We start from the raw sequence: 12,295 nt of genomic DNA on the forward strand, positions 1-12,295 counted from the left end.
CAAGCTAAATTTTCTTCTGATTTTTACTTTTCAATATTTTTATAGATTTGATGAAGAAGCCAAGGGGTTTGAGAGATTTGATCAAGATATATACACAATCAACCGCCATGGCATCACGGCAAATGGACAGAGCAGGGCCTCCTGGGACACAATGAAAGTAGAGGAAGCACACGCAAATAAACGATAATCTGTTAACCGCTTTCGAGGCTTTGCCCGGTTTCCTCATTCAGACTTCCTCCTCTACCTTAATTTCCACCTCCTTGCAACAGCTAAGTCAATCAAACATATCCCTAATCTTTGCCACCCTTTTCTCGCTCTCTCTCTCTCTCTCTCTCTCTCAGTTTCTCTGGATCTCAATCTACAAATCTTGTAGATACCATCCATCGAGGGCAAACTGACGTAATGGGGTTCCTCCTCCCGAGTACTTCAACAGGAACTGGAGAAGTCGTGGCATTCGTGGCATAGGGAGATAATCTGTCCACTATTACCTTTCTCTCCACTTCATAATTCCAATCTTTCTCAGCACTAATTGCCATTCGTACCATCTCCATCAGTGCCCTGTTAAAACTCTCCACTGCTCCATCATTTTACAGATGATACAGGAGCATTTTAATGTGGTTGAGACCTATTTGTTGTAGGAAACACTCTGTGGTGTGTGTGGTCAGCTGCACCCCATTGTCAATTTTGCTGCAAATCTCTCTTCTTGAAAAATCCCATAGAGAAATGTCAATACTGCCCTAGCGTCAGCTTCATTGACTCCATTGTCTCAAACCACTTAGACGAGTAATGTTCCATATGGACGTAAACAAACTTCTTTCTTCCTCATAATCCATACAATGGCCCCAACACATCTTGGACCAAAAATTCCCAAGGCATACTGAGTAACTCCGTGGGTCATAGCGCTTGTACCTGCATCTTCAGTACTCTCTTGACGTCACCTCCTGCACTCTTTCACTAGCTTCTCGACAGGATTCTACGCCTGAATTGGGAGGCTCTCAGTCCACAGATTTTTATATTTTAAAAGCGAAATTAAATCGGTGCATTTTATAGCTCACCTTTTGAGACAAATTAGATTACAAACCCTACTATTTACAGGTAATTCTCTATGGGAACACACGACATATTCCAATGCTTCGGGGCATATGCAAGAAACACATTTTTCAAGACAAATCACACGCCCCTCATTGTAATTCACCATGTGCTAGTTTGCGTTTAACTGGCTGGAATGTGGCTGCACGTATTAGGACTCCGGAAGGGAGTAACACCGGAAAAGTCTGTGATTGTAAAGGGCAGGGACATTTCTTGTTCCCACTATTGACTGAACTACAGCCTCAGGCAAATCATTTGCCACAATAAACATCAAACAACAACCCTTTACCCTCCTCCCCACATCCCAAACAGTAATAGTTGTTTAACCATGTTTCTAGTGTACACTAAAGCACCACAGACTCACCTTCTTGGCATCTGCATTGGAGATTTTCATATAAACTTACTCAATTAAATTCGTTTCACTGACCAGGGAAGAGGGAAACCTGGCTTCACCAGCATTCAACCCTGTGAACTGCAAGGTAAGGACATATCAGCCCAGAAGCAGGTGCTCAACCCAGTGAGCTAACATCCATGGCGTGCTGCTTTCTCTCACGCTGTAAATAGCAGGTGCTGCTGATACCAAATGGATGCTGCTCATAAGGATTCCAATCTTTAGGTTACATGCAGCACTGACTCCATCACGGGGAGGTGCATTAACCCACTAATCTATCTTATTGTCTTTTACATCCACCTGACCCTGCTGTGGTTGGTTACCAGTGTGCAAGAAGAAAAGCGGGATAATGTAGTTAGCACACAATATTTTATTCTCATTAAACTCAGATTATTGGTGTCTTCTCCTCTAAAAAATCAGCTAATAATGCACACACATTTTTCTCTTGAAGAAAGCATTTGATTTATTTAGTTTTATGTATTTATTTATTGGGTATCTATAATGTGCCTATACACAATGTGTTCTGAGGAGCAACAAGACAAGAGGGTGGGGGAACATGGAGGACAAAAAAAAAGATCCTACTAGGCCTTATAACATTCGGATCATGCAAGTCCAGACAAGAGAAGTGCAGGGGAGAGCGGAGGGCAGGGGGGCGTGACGGTCAGGGCGGAAGAGCCCATGAGATAAAGGAGAGCCACGAGAGGCCAGGTGGACAGAGCCAGCGAAAAGCAGAGAGTACGGGGGAAGGAAGGTACACAAGCTAAGTGCGAGGCAAGGGGCTAGAAGGGCTACAAGGGTGAAGGCCCAGCCATGCCAGTGCAGAGGGAGGGTCCTGGATGGGAAAGGGCAGGTTGAGGGGCTGGGGTCAGGGGAGATCGAGTGCAGGTGGTAGTCTGGACTAGGGGGCCTGGTGCACTGTAAGACTCTGAAGGAACCAGGTAGCCAGTCAAGGGGCAAGCTGGGACATTAGCAGGGGAGGGGGAGAGGGAAGGAAGAAGAGAAAGGGAAGGTCTTGAGAAGCTTCCGAAACTTAAGGAGATCTGGCTGAAATCTGAGAGAGGGGTAGGGATGCCATTGCAGAGGGAGGCACCTGTGAAAGAAAGAGATCTACCCCCCACTCTCTAGTTACAAAAGCATCTGATCAGCAGAGAGTTAGAGCTAGATGATTGAAGGGCTCTAGTCGGGAGGTATTTAGGGAGTGAGAGTTGGATGTGGCGGGGTCCCAGGGCCCAGAAAGCCTTGTGGATGATGCAGAGCGTCTTGAACTTGATCCTCGCAGCAACCGGGAGCCAGTGGAGAGATGTTAGGGCTGCGAGATGCAGTCCCTGGGCTTGAGGCCAAGTATACGTTTTGCAGTCCTCTTCTGGATTAGTTGAATTGGGCGAAGGGAGGAGTTAGGCAGTTTGAGGAAGAGGCTGTTGCAGTAGTCCAGCCTAGAGTGAACCAGAGCTCTGGACACATTGAGTTTCTGGGGAAGGTGAGGAAAGGGAGAATGACTCTGAGGAGGTGCAGCTGAAAGTGGGCCTTCTTGGCAAGGTCCATGATGTTGGGAGAGAAGGAGAGTGAGGAGTCATAGATGATACCAAGGAATTGTGCCTCACAGGAGGGTGAGGGGAGGGGGTGCATGGAGGGCAATCAGAGTGTGGGAGATAAAGAGGGAGCAGGGATCCCAATGAGAAGGATCTCAGTCTTATTGGCATTAAGGCAGAGATCATTAGCAGTGCACCATGCCTGAATAGCAGACAGGCAGTCACGAGAGAGGAAGAGGAAGAGGAAGAGAAGAGAAGCTTGAAGGAGAGCTCTGCGTCATCTGCATAACACTGGAAGTTAGGAGAGAAGGTGGAGATCAAATGGGCTAGAGTGGCCAGGTAGATATTGAAAAGCCAAGGCGAGAGGATAGAGAGCTGAGGGACGCCTCAGGTGGAGAGTGAGATGATGGAGAGTAAAGGTCCCAGTTGAACCTGGGAAGGTCGGTCCGAGAGGAAGGAGGGCAACCAGTCCAGAGCCAGGTCCGTGATGCCAAGGGTATCATGGAGCTGATTTATCAGGGTGGCATGATTGAATGTATCAAAGGAAGAGGAAACGTCAAGAAGGATGAAAACTGAAGGAGAGCTGAAATCGAGATTAGGGAGCAAGTCTTCATGGATGTTCAGGAGAGCAGTTTATGTGCCTCTGGCAGCCCTGAAGCCACACTGGTGGTCGTGGAGACAACCAACAGAGTCAGTGTGGCAGATAAGTTGGGAGATGATCAGCTTCTCGAAGAGTTTACCCAGGAAGGGAGTAATGGAGATAGGGCGGTAGTTAGCCGGACAGGAAGGGCCATCAGAAGGCTTTTTGAGGAAACAATGCACAGTTAGCCGGACTGGAAGAGTTGGCAGAAGTGGGTTCCACACAGGTGGGTGAAGCTGAGTTGTTTTCTTGAACTAGCCCCCCATTCTACCTTTCCAACCTGGGAGGCCGATGTTAGACCTCAGAAAGGAAGCAGCTTGCCCAAAAACAGGGACCAACATCCACCTGAAAATATAAAGGAATCCTGCAAATCTGATTGATATGGTTTTCATTAAAAATCAGTCAACTAAGGGCAGAGCGAGAGCTGCAGACAGAGATCCCCCACTCAGCCTTTCATCCTTCCATGGTTGTTAAAATTAGCAGCTCTGAGTGAGCTTTATCAACACATCTCCTCGAAGTGCATAGTGACAGTTTGGTTCCTGTTCAGTACTTATAAATGGTCTGTGCCATTATTTTTATTACTGTTATTATTTTGTATTCTTACCATCATCGTAGCTCCATGGATAGTCCATGAGTTCAAGAAAAGCTTAGGAAAAGTGTTCCTATTTTATGTTTAAATAGATCTGGCATAACTGTATTGTTCTGAGTGAGCCGATAGTTGACTGTGTGGTCTGAAAAATGTCACTGGTCAATATTATGATTATATATGTGTAACACGACTGTGATCTACTCAACCCAGAGAGAGATTTTTCTACTTAGCATGCACTGCAAAAGGAATCACTTCTGGGGAATTCCATTTTTGACAATTAAGGCACTGCCAGTTTTAATGATTTGCCCGTGATAACACAGTTCGATCAATTGGTGAAGCTGGGATTTGAGCTCAGTCTAGGATTTAAGTACTTGACTTCTTCTCTTCATAACTCCAGTTGTACAGAGAGTAAAATGCAGTTATTTGTGAATGATTAGCTTACAAAAAGTGCAGTAATTTATTTTTTTATAGAGCTAACTTGCAATGTACACAAATTGCATGCTGAACTAAGCACCCAATACAGTATATGGAACATTGTTACATATACATGCTAAGCAAAAATAGTATGAGTGTAGCTTAATTTTCCCCATCTTGAATGGAAGACTACAAGAGGAGCAGCTGCATGCTTCTTCAGGAAACCCTGCCCTCCTCCCCTTCCTCCCATATGTTGGAGACCTGAGATCGTGCCGTGTTTGACACCAGAAGTTGTGCCAATACCACAGCGTGTGTTCAAAAGAAGATACCCATTGAGACAACCTTACGGAATGTATCCCTGAAGTGATGGCAACCCAAGGGAGGAACTCCCTGAAGGAATATGAAAAAGAGCAAGGAAAGAAGCTAGTGACATCACAAGAGACATACACAACATCCTGAGATACTGGCTGAAGAGGATGGATGGATCCTACAGAAACTCATGACGAAGAAAAGAAGCAAGTGAACTTTTAAATACAAAGAAGAAAATTACACGTGCACGAAGTTCTGCATAGAATCATTTGTTTCATAATTGTACAGACACTGCAACGCATGGTAGACTAAGGCATCATAGAAGCTGGCTATACATAGTAAATAGAATGCAGGCGAAGCTGCCATTGTATAGAAGCTGGACATCGGTATCATGAATTTAGTAAGCAAGGACCCATAAAGAGGGAAGGGGAAAAACTGTGCTGCAGCACAAATGAACAGAATCGTGGCACTGCATGGCGAGGTTGTCTGGCCTGGAGTCAAGACTGAAGCAGCCAAGGTCAGCTGTCTATTCTGGAAAGTAGCAAACGTGAGATGGATGAATCATCCCTTGTTAAGGTGCAAAGAAAGAACACCAAGAGTGCCACATTTTATCCATTTAGAACATTCTAACCTGCAAAATGGACCAAATTGTGGTCTCCTGTCATGTGGACCAAGGATGAAAATAGAGTTTGAACTTGGAGTTCCAGAATACAATAGTGAGTGCTCTCACTCCCATGTATTCTAAACACAAGGATACTTTGCAAGGCCATGTTCAAAGACAATCTTCATGGCAGAAGGCATGGGTGATGAGAGATGCTGGTTTAATTGGGTGGGGAGGTAGTGTCAGGCCCCATCTCCTTGCACCTGGGTTTGGGCTTATGTGCTGCTAAGCGAATCGAATGTTCCAGACATGGCACAAGCATGCCAACCAATTATATTAGTCCATAAATCGAAGGACCTAATAGTTTGAAAACCAATAAGAAACTGTGTATCTAATGTTTCTGAAGATTACATGTTTTAGAGGGAGGCATACATTGTCCACCTGATAATGGACAGCCAATCACAATCCTAGTTCCTATAGAATGTGTACTTAGATGTCCCCCTTAAGCCAATCCTGACCCTTGATAGGTTTTTCATTATTTGCCCCTTAGTATGACGTCACCTCTAACATATTTTTGATATAAAAGCTATTATGTGTGTAAAGAACACTGAGAGAACCTGAGCATCCGTCCGTTGATGTTTGTTGTAAACTCCCTGTTTTAGATAATTGTTAATAAAACAATACTTTGCCATCTTCCTGAGTTGGTTCAGTTATTTGGACTTGGAGTTATTCTGTGTGATTCCATCCATTACATGCACATTCCTAAAGGGTCCTAAATTCACGTGGTAGAGGTGCGAATTGTTCAAAGATCAAAACTGGTTCAGCTACAGATTTTCGGATGATCGGGCATCCTCTGCCATTAGTTTGAGGATCGCAGAGTTTGCTGTGGAGAGCAGCCGAATAGAAAAAAAAACTTGCAAGAAGAACCAAAATGGTGGGCAGGTCCTCCTTTGAAGAAATCCCTGCCTGGTTTCCATAGGTGCTCTCTGGATGGAAGTCGAAGTGGTCGGATTGAAGGAGGGGTCGATACTGAGGGCCTCGAGTCAGGGACGTCATTTCACCAAAATGCCTGGGGTAGCGGAAGTGACGTAACGTGACCCTTGACCTCTGATGACATCACAGGAAGTGATGTCATTTGACCCCACCCCAACGTGACAGCACAGGAATCGATGGAACACAACCTTTCTCCCTTTGACAAAACAGGAAGTGGTATTACATATCATTGTTTCTAAGTACACTACAAAAAATATGGTTATGATATCACTGTAAAGGGATATACAATTATACAAGAATGAATCAACATATATATCATTATTATCAGCGCGTATAGGCCCATATTACCAAATTACTGTGAATGCAAGCAGACGTCCAAGCCCTTACGATAATGATGTGTTATTATATAGCACTTACGCTGAAGCGCTTCATATAGAACAACTATACATAAATTATTACCCAACCTGTGTTGGTACTCATTTATCAACCTCAGCAGGATGAGAGGCTGAATTGACCTTGCCGGGTGTCGAACCTGCAACCTGCAGATCACACACACATGGCAGCAGTGAGTGCTCAAACCACAGAGCTATCTTAACGGCTATAGCTATCAGAAAACCAGCCACTCCAGAAACAAAGAGGTGGCCACATTTTGCTGGCCACAGCCCAGGAGCTTCGATTTAATTTTAAAAAAGAAATGTTTTTTAGGTGTAACAAGGGAGACCACAGGTGTATCAAGGGAGACCTCAGGGGTCACAGGTGCGACCCCTGGTGACCCCTAAATGACATCCCTGTCTCGAGACGCATCACAAATGGTAAGTAGACTAAGGGGAATGGCAAATAAAGGGACGGGATTGTGATCATTTTGAGTAACAGGAAATTGTAGAAATAAGAGAGACCGCCTCAGAATCCTAATTTAAGGGAATTATAAGGAGACATTTCAAACTTCAGCGGGAGTAGGGTGAAATATAAAACGTGCCAGGACTGCATGAGGTGATGTTTCAAACCCTGTATAGGGTAAGGTAAAAAGTAAAGTTGAGAGAAGAGGTGATCACTATGTTTATAATGTGTAAATGTCTGACTAGTGTAAGGGGCTCATTACACGGAATGCAGTAAGGGTTTACCGGTACCGGTAAGGGCACCGGTACAGGTAAACCCTTACTGCCTTACTACGAGGTTCCTTTGCGGGACCCGACCTCAACGGCTGGTTTGACTAGCCGTTAAGGAACGGGCCCGCAAAGGGACCTTGGTGCAAATTACGGTACCGCAATTTGCGGTACCATGATTAGCTCCTTCCCCATTCCTATTGAGCCCTATGGGGGAAAAAATGGGAATGGGGAAGTGCCTTGGTGAATGGGGAATTACCACCCCGCTCACTTTGGAGTAGGGCGGTAATTCCGCCATCCACCAAGGCGGACACAGTAAAATACCGGCGGCAACCATGGCGCTAATAACGCCATGGTTACCGGATACCGTGTAATGAGGCCCTAAATGTTGTTTGTTGAAGAAAGTATCGAGGTGTGATAGAAATTGTGAAGAGTTGAAAAAGAACAGTGATTAAAGATAAAGTGTAGCAAAACGATTGGCACCAATCAAAAGAATAGATAGGGCATTGAAATAAGAGGATTGAACAGTGATTGATGGTGCTTGCTCATATTTGTTGTTTTAAAACACTAAAAGCCAAGGTAAAAGGTTTATTTAACAATCTGGTAAGTATTGACAGTCAACTGAGACTACATTATGGGGGATATTCCTCTCATGCACCTATGCAAGACACTGCCGAAACACATGCCGAAGCTCAAACAGTACAGTGCAGAATGGGTAAAGGGCACAGCAGATTAGCAGGGTAGTTCATAGAATTCAGTGCACAAGTGGCGCACGCGGCTGGCGCACAGTGTGCACGTGCGACTTTCTGCGCCAGCCGCGTGCGCTAAAATCCATTTCCTCGCACAGCGTATTCATGGATTTTAGCATCCAAAACCAGCCGTGGCGCAGAGTGGCGCAGCGACCCTGCAGCAGCGCCAGTTACGCCCCAACCCCTCCCCGTGCGCCATGCACAGCGCACAAATCCCGCACATGGTGCACAGGCCCCGAACCACGAAAACGCCAGTAAAACTCCCCGCGCACCGCTCCGAATACATGTACACCCCGGCGCGGGGAGTTGCCCACGCGATTGGCCCTGTGCGAGCGGGGTACGTGCATTACTGGGGTGCGCAGGAACTTTCACACGTGATTGGCCCTGTGCGAGCGGGGTACGTGTGTTACTGGGGAGCGCGGGAACTGTCACACGTGGTTGGCCCTGTGTGAGCGGGGTACATGTGTTACTGGGGTGCGCGGGAACTTTCACACGCGATTGGCCCTGTGCGAGCAGGGTACGTGTGTTACTGGGGTGCGCTGGAACTTTCACACGCGATTGGCTCTGTGCGAGCGGGGTACATGTATTACTGGGGTGCGCAGAAACTTTCACACGTAATTGGCCCTGTGCGAGCGGGGTATGTGTGTTACTGGGGTGCGCGGGAACTTTCACACGCGATTGGCCCTATGCGAGCGGGGTACGTGTGTTACTGGGGTGCGTGGGAACTTTCACATGTAATTGGCCCTGTGTGAGCAGGGTATGTGTGTTACTAGGGTGCGCGGGAACTTTCACACACGATTGGCCCTGTGCAAGCAGGGTACATGTGTTACTGGGGTGTGCGGGAACTTTCACACGCGATTGGCCCTGCGCGAGCGGGGTACGTGTATTACTGGGGTGCGCGGGAACTTTCACACGCGATTGGCCCTGTGCGAGCGGGGTACGTGTGTTACTGGGGTGCGCGGGAACTTTCACACTCGATTGGCCCTGTGCGAGCGGGGTACATGTGTTACTGGGGTGCGCAGGAACTTTCACACGCACATTTTCTGTCAGAGCGGGTTACGTGTATCCAGTGTGGTGCGGGGGGGTCCTAAACGTGAATTGGCAGAGTGGGTCCTCCCAGGTGTCCCCTCTACACCCTCCACGGCCCCTGCAGGCAGCCCACACCACAGGGGACTACCCTGCACCCCTGGACATGTCCCGCAGGCAGCCCGTCCACCATGGCCATGCCCCCCAGCCAGGCCACGTGTCACATTGCACTAGTGATCACCAACTCATGTCCCCCTGCACCCCCACCCCCCAGCAGTGAGGGGCACCTGCCAGCAGGCCCCCACATGTGTCCCCCTGCACCCATACCCCCATCAGTGAGGGGCACCTGCCAGCAGGTCCCCACATATGTCCCCCTGCACCCCCACCCCCATCAGTGAGGGGCACCTGCCAGCAGGCCCCCACACATGTCCCCCTGTACCCCCACCACCCATCAGTGAGGGGCACCTGCCAGCAGGCCCCCACTCATGTCCCACACATGTCCCCCTGAACCCCCACCCCCATCAGTGAGGGGCACCTGCCAGCAGGCCCCCACCCATGTCACCCTGCACCCCCACCCCCCATCAGTGAGGGGCACCTGCCAGCAGGCCCCCACTCATGTCCCACACATGTCCCCCTGCACCCCCACCCCCCATCAGTGAGGGGCACCAGCCAGCAGGCCCCCACTCATGTCCACTGCACCCCCACCCCCCATCAGTGAGGGGCACCTGCCAGCAGGCCCCCACATATGTCCCCCTGCACCCCCACCCCCCATCAGTGAGGGGCAACTGCCAGCAAGCCCCCACTCATGTCCCCCTGCACCCCCAGCCCCATCAGTGAGGGGCACCTGCCAGCAGGCCACCACTCATGTCCCACTGCACCCCCACCCCCCATCAGTGAGGGGCACCTGCCAGCAGGCCCCCACATATGTCCCCCTGCACCCCCACCCCCCATCAGTGAGGGGCAACTGCCAGCAAGCCCCCAATCATGTCCCCCTGCACCCCCACCCCCATCAGTGAGGGGCACCTGCCAGCAAGCCCCCACTCATGTCCCCCTGCACCTCCACCCCGCATCAGTGAGGGGCACCTGCCAGCATGCCCCCACTAATGTCCCCCTGCACCCCCATCAGTGAGGGGCACCTGCCAGCAGGCCCCCACACATGTCCCCCTGCACCCCCACCCCCCATCAGTGAGGGGCACCTGCCAGCAGGCCCCCACTCATGTCCCCCTGCGCCCCCACCCCCATCAGTGAGGGGCACCTGCCAGCAGGCCCCCACACATGTCCCCCTGCACCCCCACCCCCATCAGTGAGGGGCACCTGCCAGCAGGCCCCCACTCATGTCCCCCTGCAACCCCACCCCCCATTCGTGAGGGGCACCTGCCAGCAGGCCCCCACACATGTCCCCCTGCACCCCTACCCCATCAGTGAGGGGCACCTGCCAGCAGGCCCCCACTCATGTCCAACAAATGTCCCCCTGCACCCCCACCCCCATCAGTGAGGGGCACCTGCCAGCAGGCCCCCACTCATGTCCCCCTGCACCCCCACCCCCCATCAGTGAGGGGCACCTGCCAGCAGGCCCCCACACATGTCCCCCTGCACCCCCACCCCCATCAGTGAGGGGCACCTGCCAGCAGGCCCCCACTCATGTCCCACACATGTCCCCCTGCACCCCCACCCCCCATCAGTGAGGGGCACCTGCCAGCAGGTCCCCACACATGTCCCCCTGCACCCCCACCCCCCATCAGTGAGGGGCACCTGCCAGCAGGCCCCCACTCATGTCCCACACATGTCCCCCTGCACCCCCCATCAGTGAGGGGCACCTGCCAGCAGGCCCCCACACATGTCCCACTGCACCCCCACCCCCCATCAGTCAGGGGCACCTGCCAGCAGGCCCCCACTCATGTCCCACACATGTCCCCCTGCACCCCCACCCCCATCAGTGAGGGGCACCTGCCAGCAGGCCCCCAAACATGTCCCCCTGCACCCCCACCCCCCATCAGTGAGGGGCACCTGCCAGCAGGCCCCCACTCATGTCCCACACATGTCTCCCTGCACCCCCCCATCAGTGAGGGGCACCTGCCAGCAGGCCCCCACACATGTCCCCCTGCACCCCCACCCCCCATCAGTGAGGGGCACCTGCCAGCAGGCCCCCACTCATGTCCCACACATGTCCCCCTGCACCCCCACCCCCCATCAGTGAGGGGCACCTGCCAGCAGGCCCCCACACATGTCCCCCTGCATCCCCACCCCCCATCAGTGAGGGGCACCTGCCAGCAGGCCCCCACTCATGTCCCGCCTACATTAAATAAAGATGCACAATCATGGCCCACTTCTACACCAAAATACCACAGCACGCCACCCCATTTCTGAGATGCAATGATTTCCCAATCAAACCCACACTGACATGCCCATCTCAAGACACAAACCAAAAGTCAACTATGTACATCAACACATGTCCGTCACACACACACACTCGTTGGCATTGATTGTGTAAACCCACATTTTCACATGCATTAACCCAATGAGCAAATCCCATACATGGAACTAAAATATGAAAATGTATTATGTACAAAAATAAATCAATACAATGAAAGCATAACAAAATAGCAAACATGAAATGAAAAGCATGTGCAAAAGAAGAGTAAATGAAAAGTATAACCAATACAAAGAAATCCAAAAGAAAAATAGTCCAAACTCTCCCTCCACCAACGCAAATCCAAAGGAAACGTAAAAAAAATCCATTGATCCATGGTGAAATCCATTCTCCAACTATGTAAAATCCATTGTCCAAAAGAAAAATCCATTACTCCATATACAAAATCAAAATCAATCCAACGTCCAACTATGTACAATCAAATTTCCAAG

This window comes from Ambystoma mexicanum, chromosome 2p (assembly GCF_040938575.1).
Source record: "Ambystoma mexicanum isolate Mex_15411 chromosome 2p, UKY_AmexF1_1, whole genome shotgun sequence".
NCBI classification, from domain to species: Eukaryota; Metazoa; Chordata; class Amphibia; order Caudata; family Ambystomatidae; genus Ambystoma; species Ambystoma mexicanum.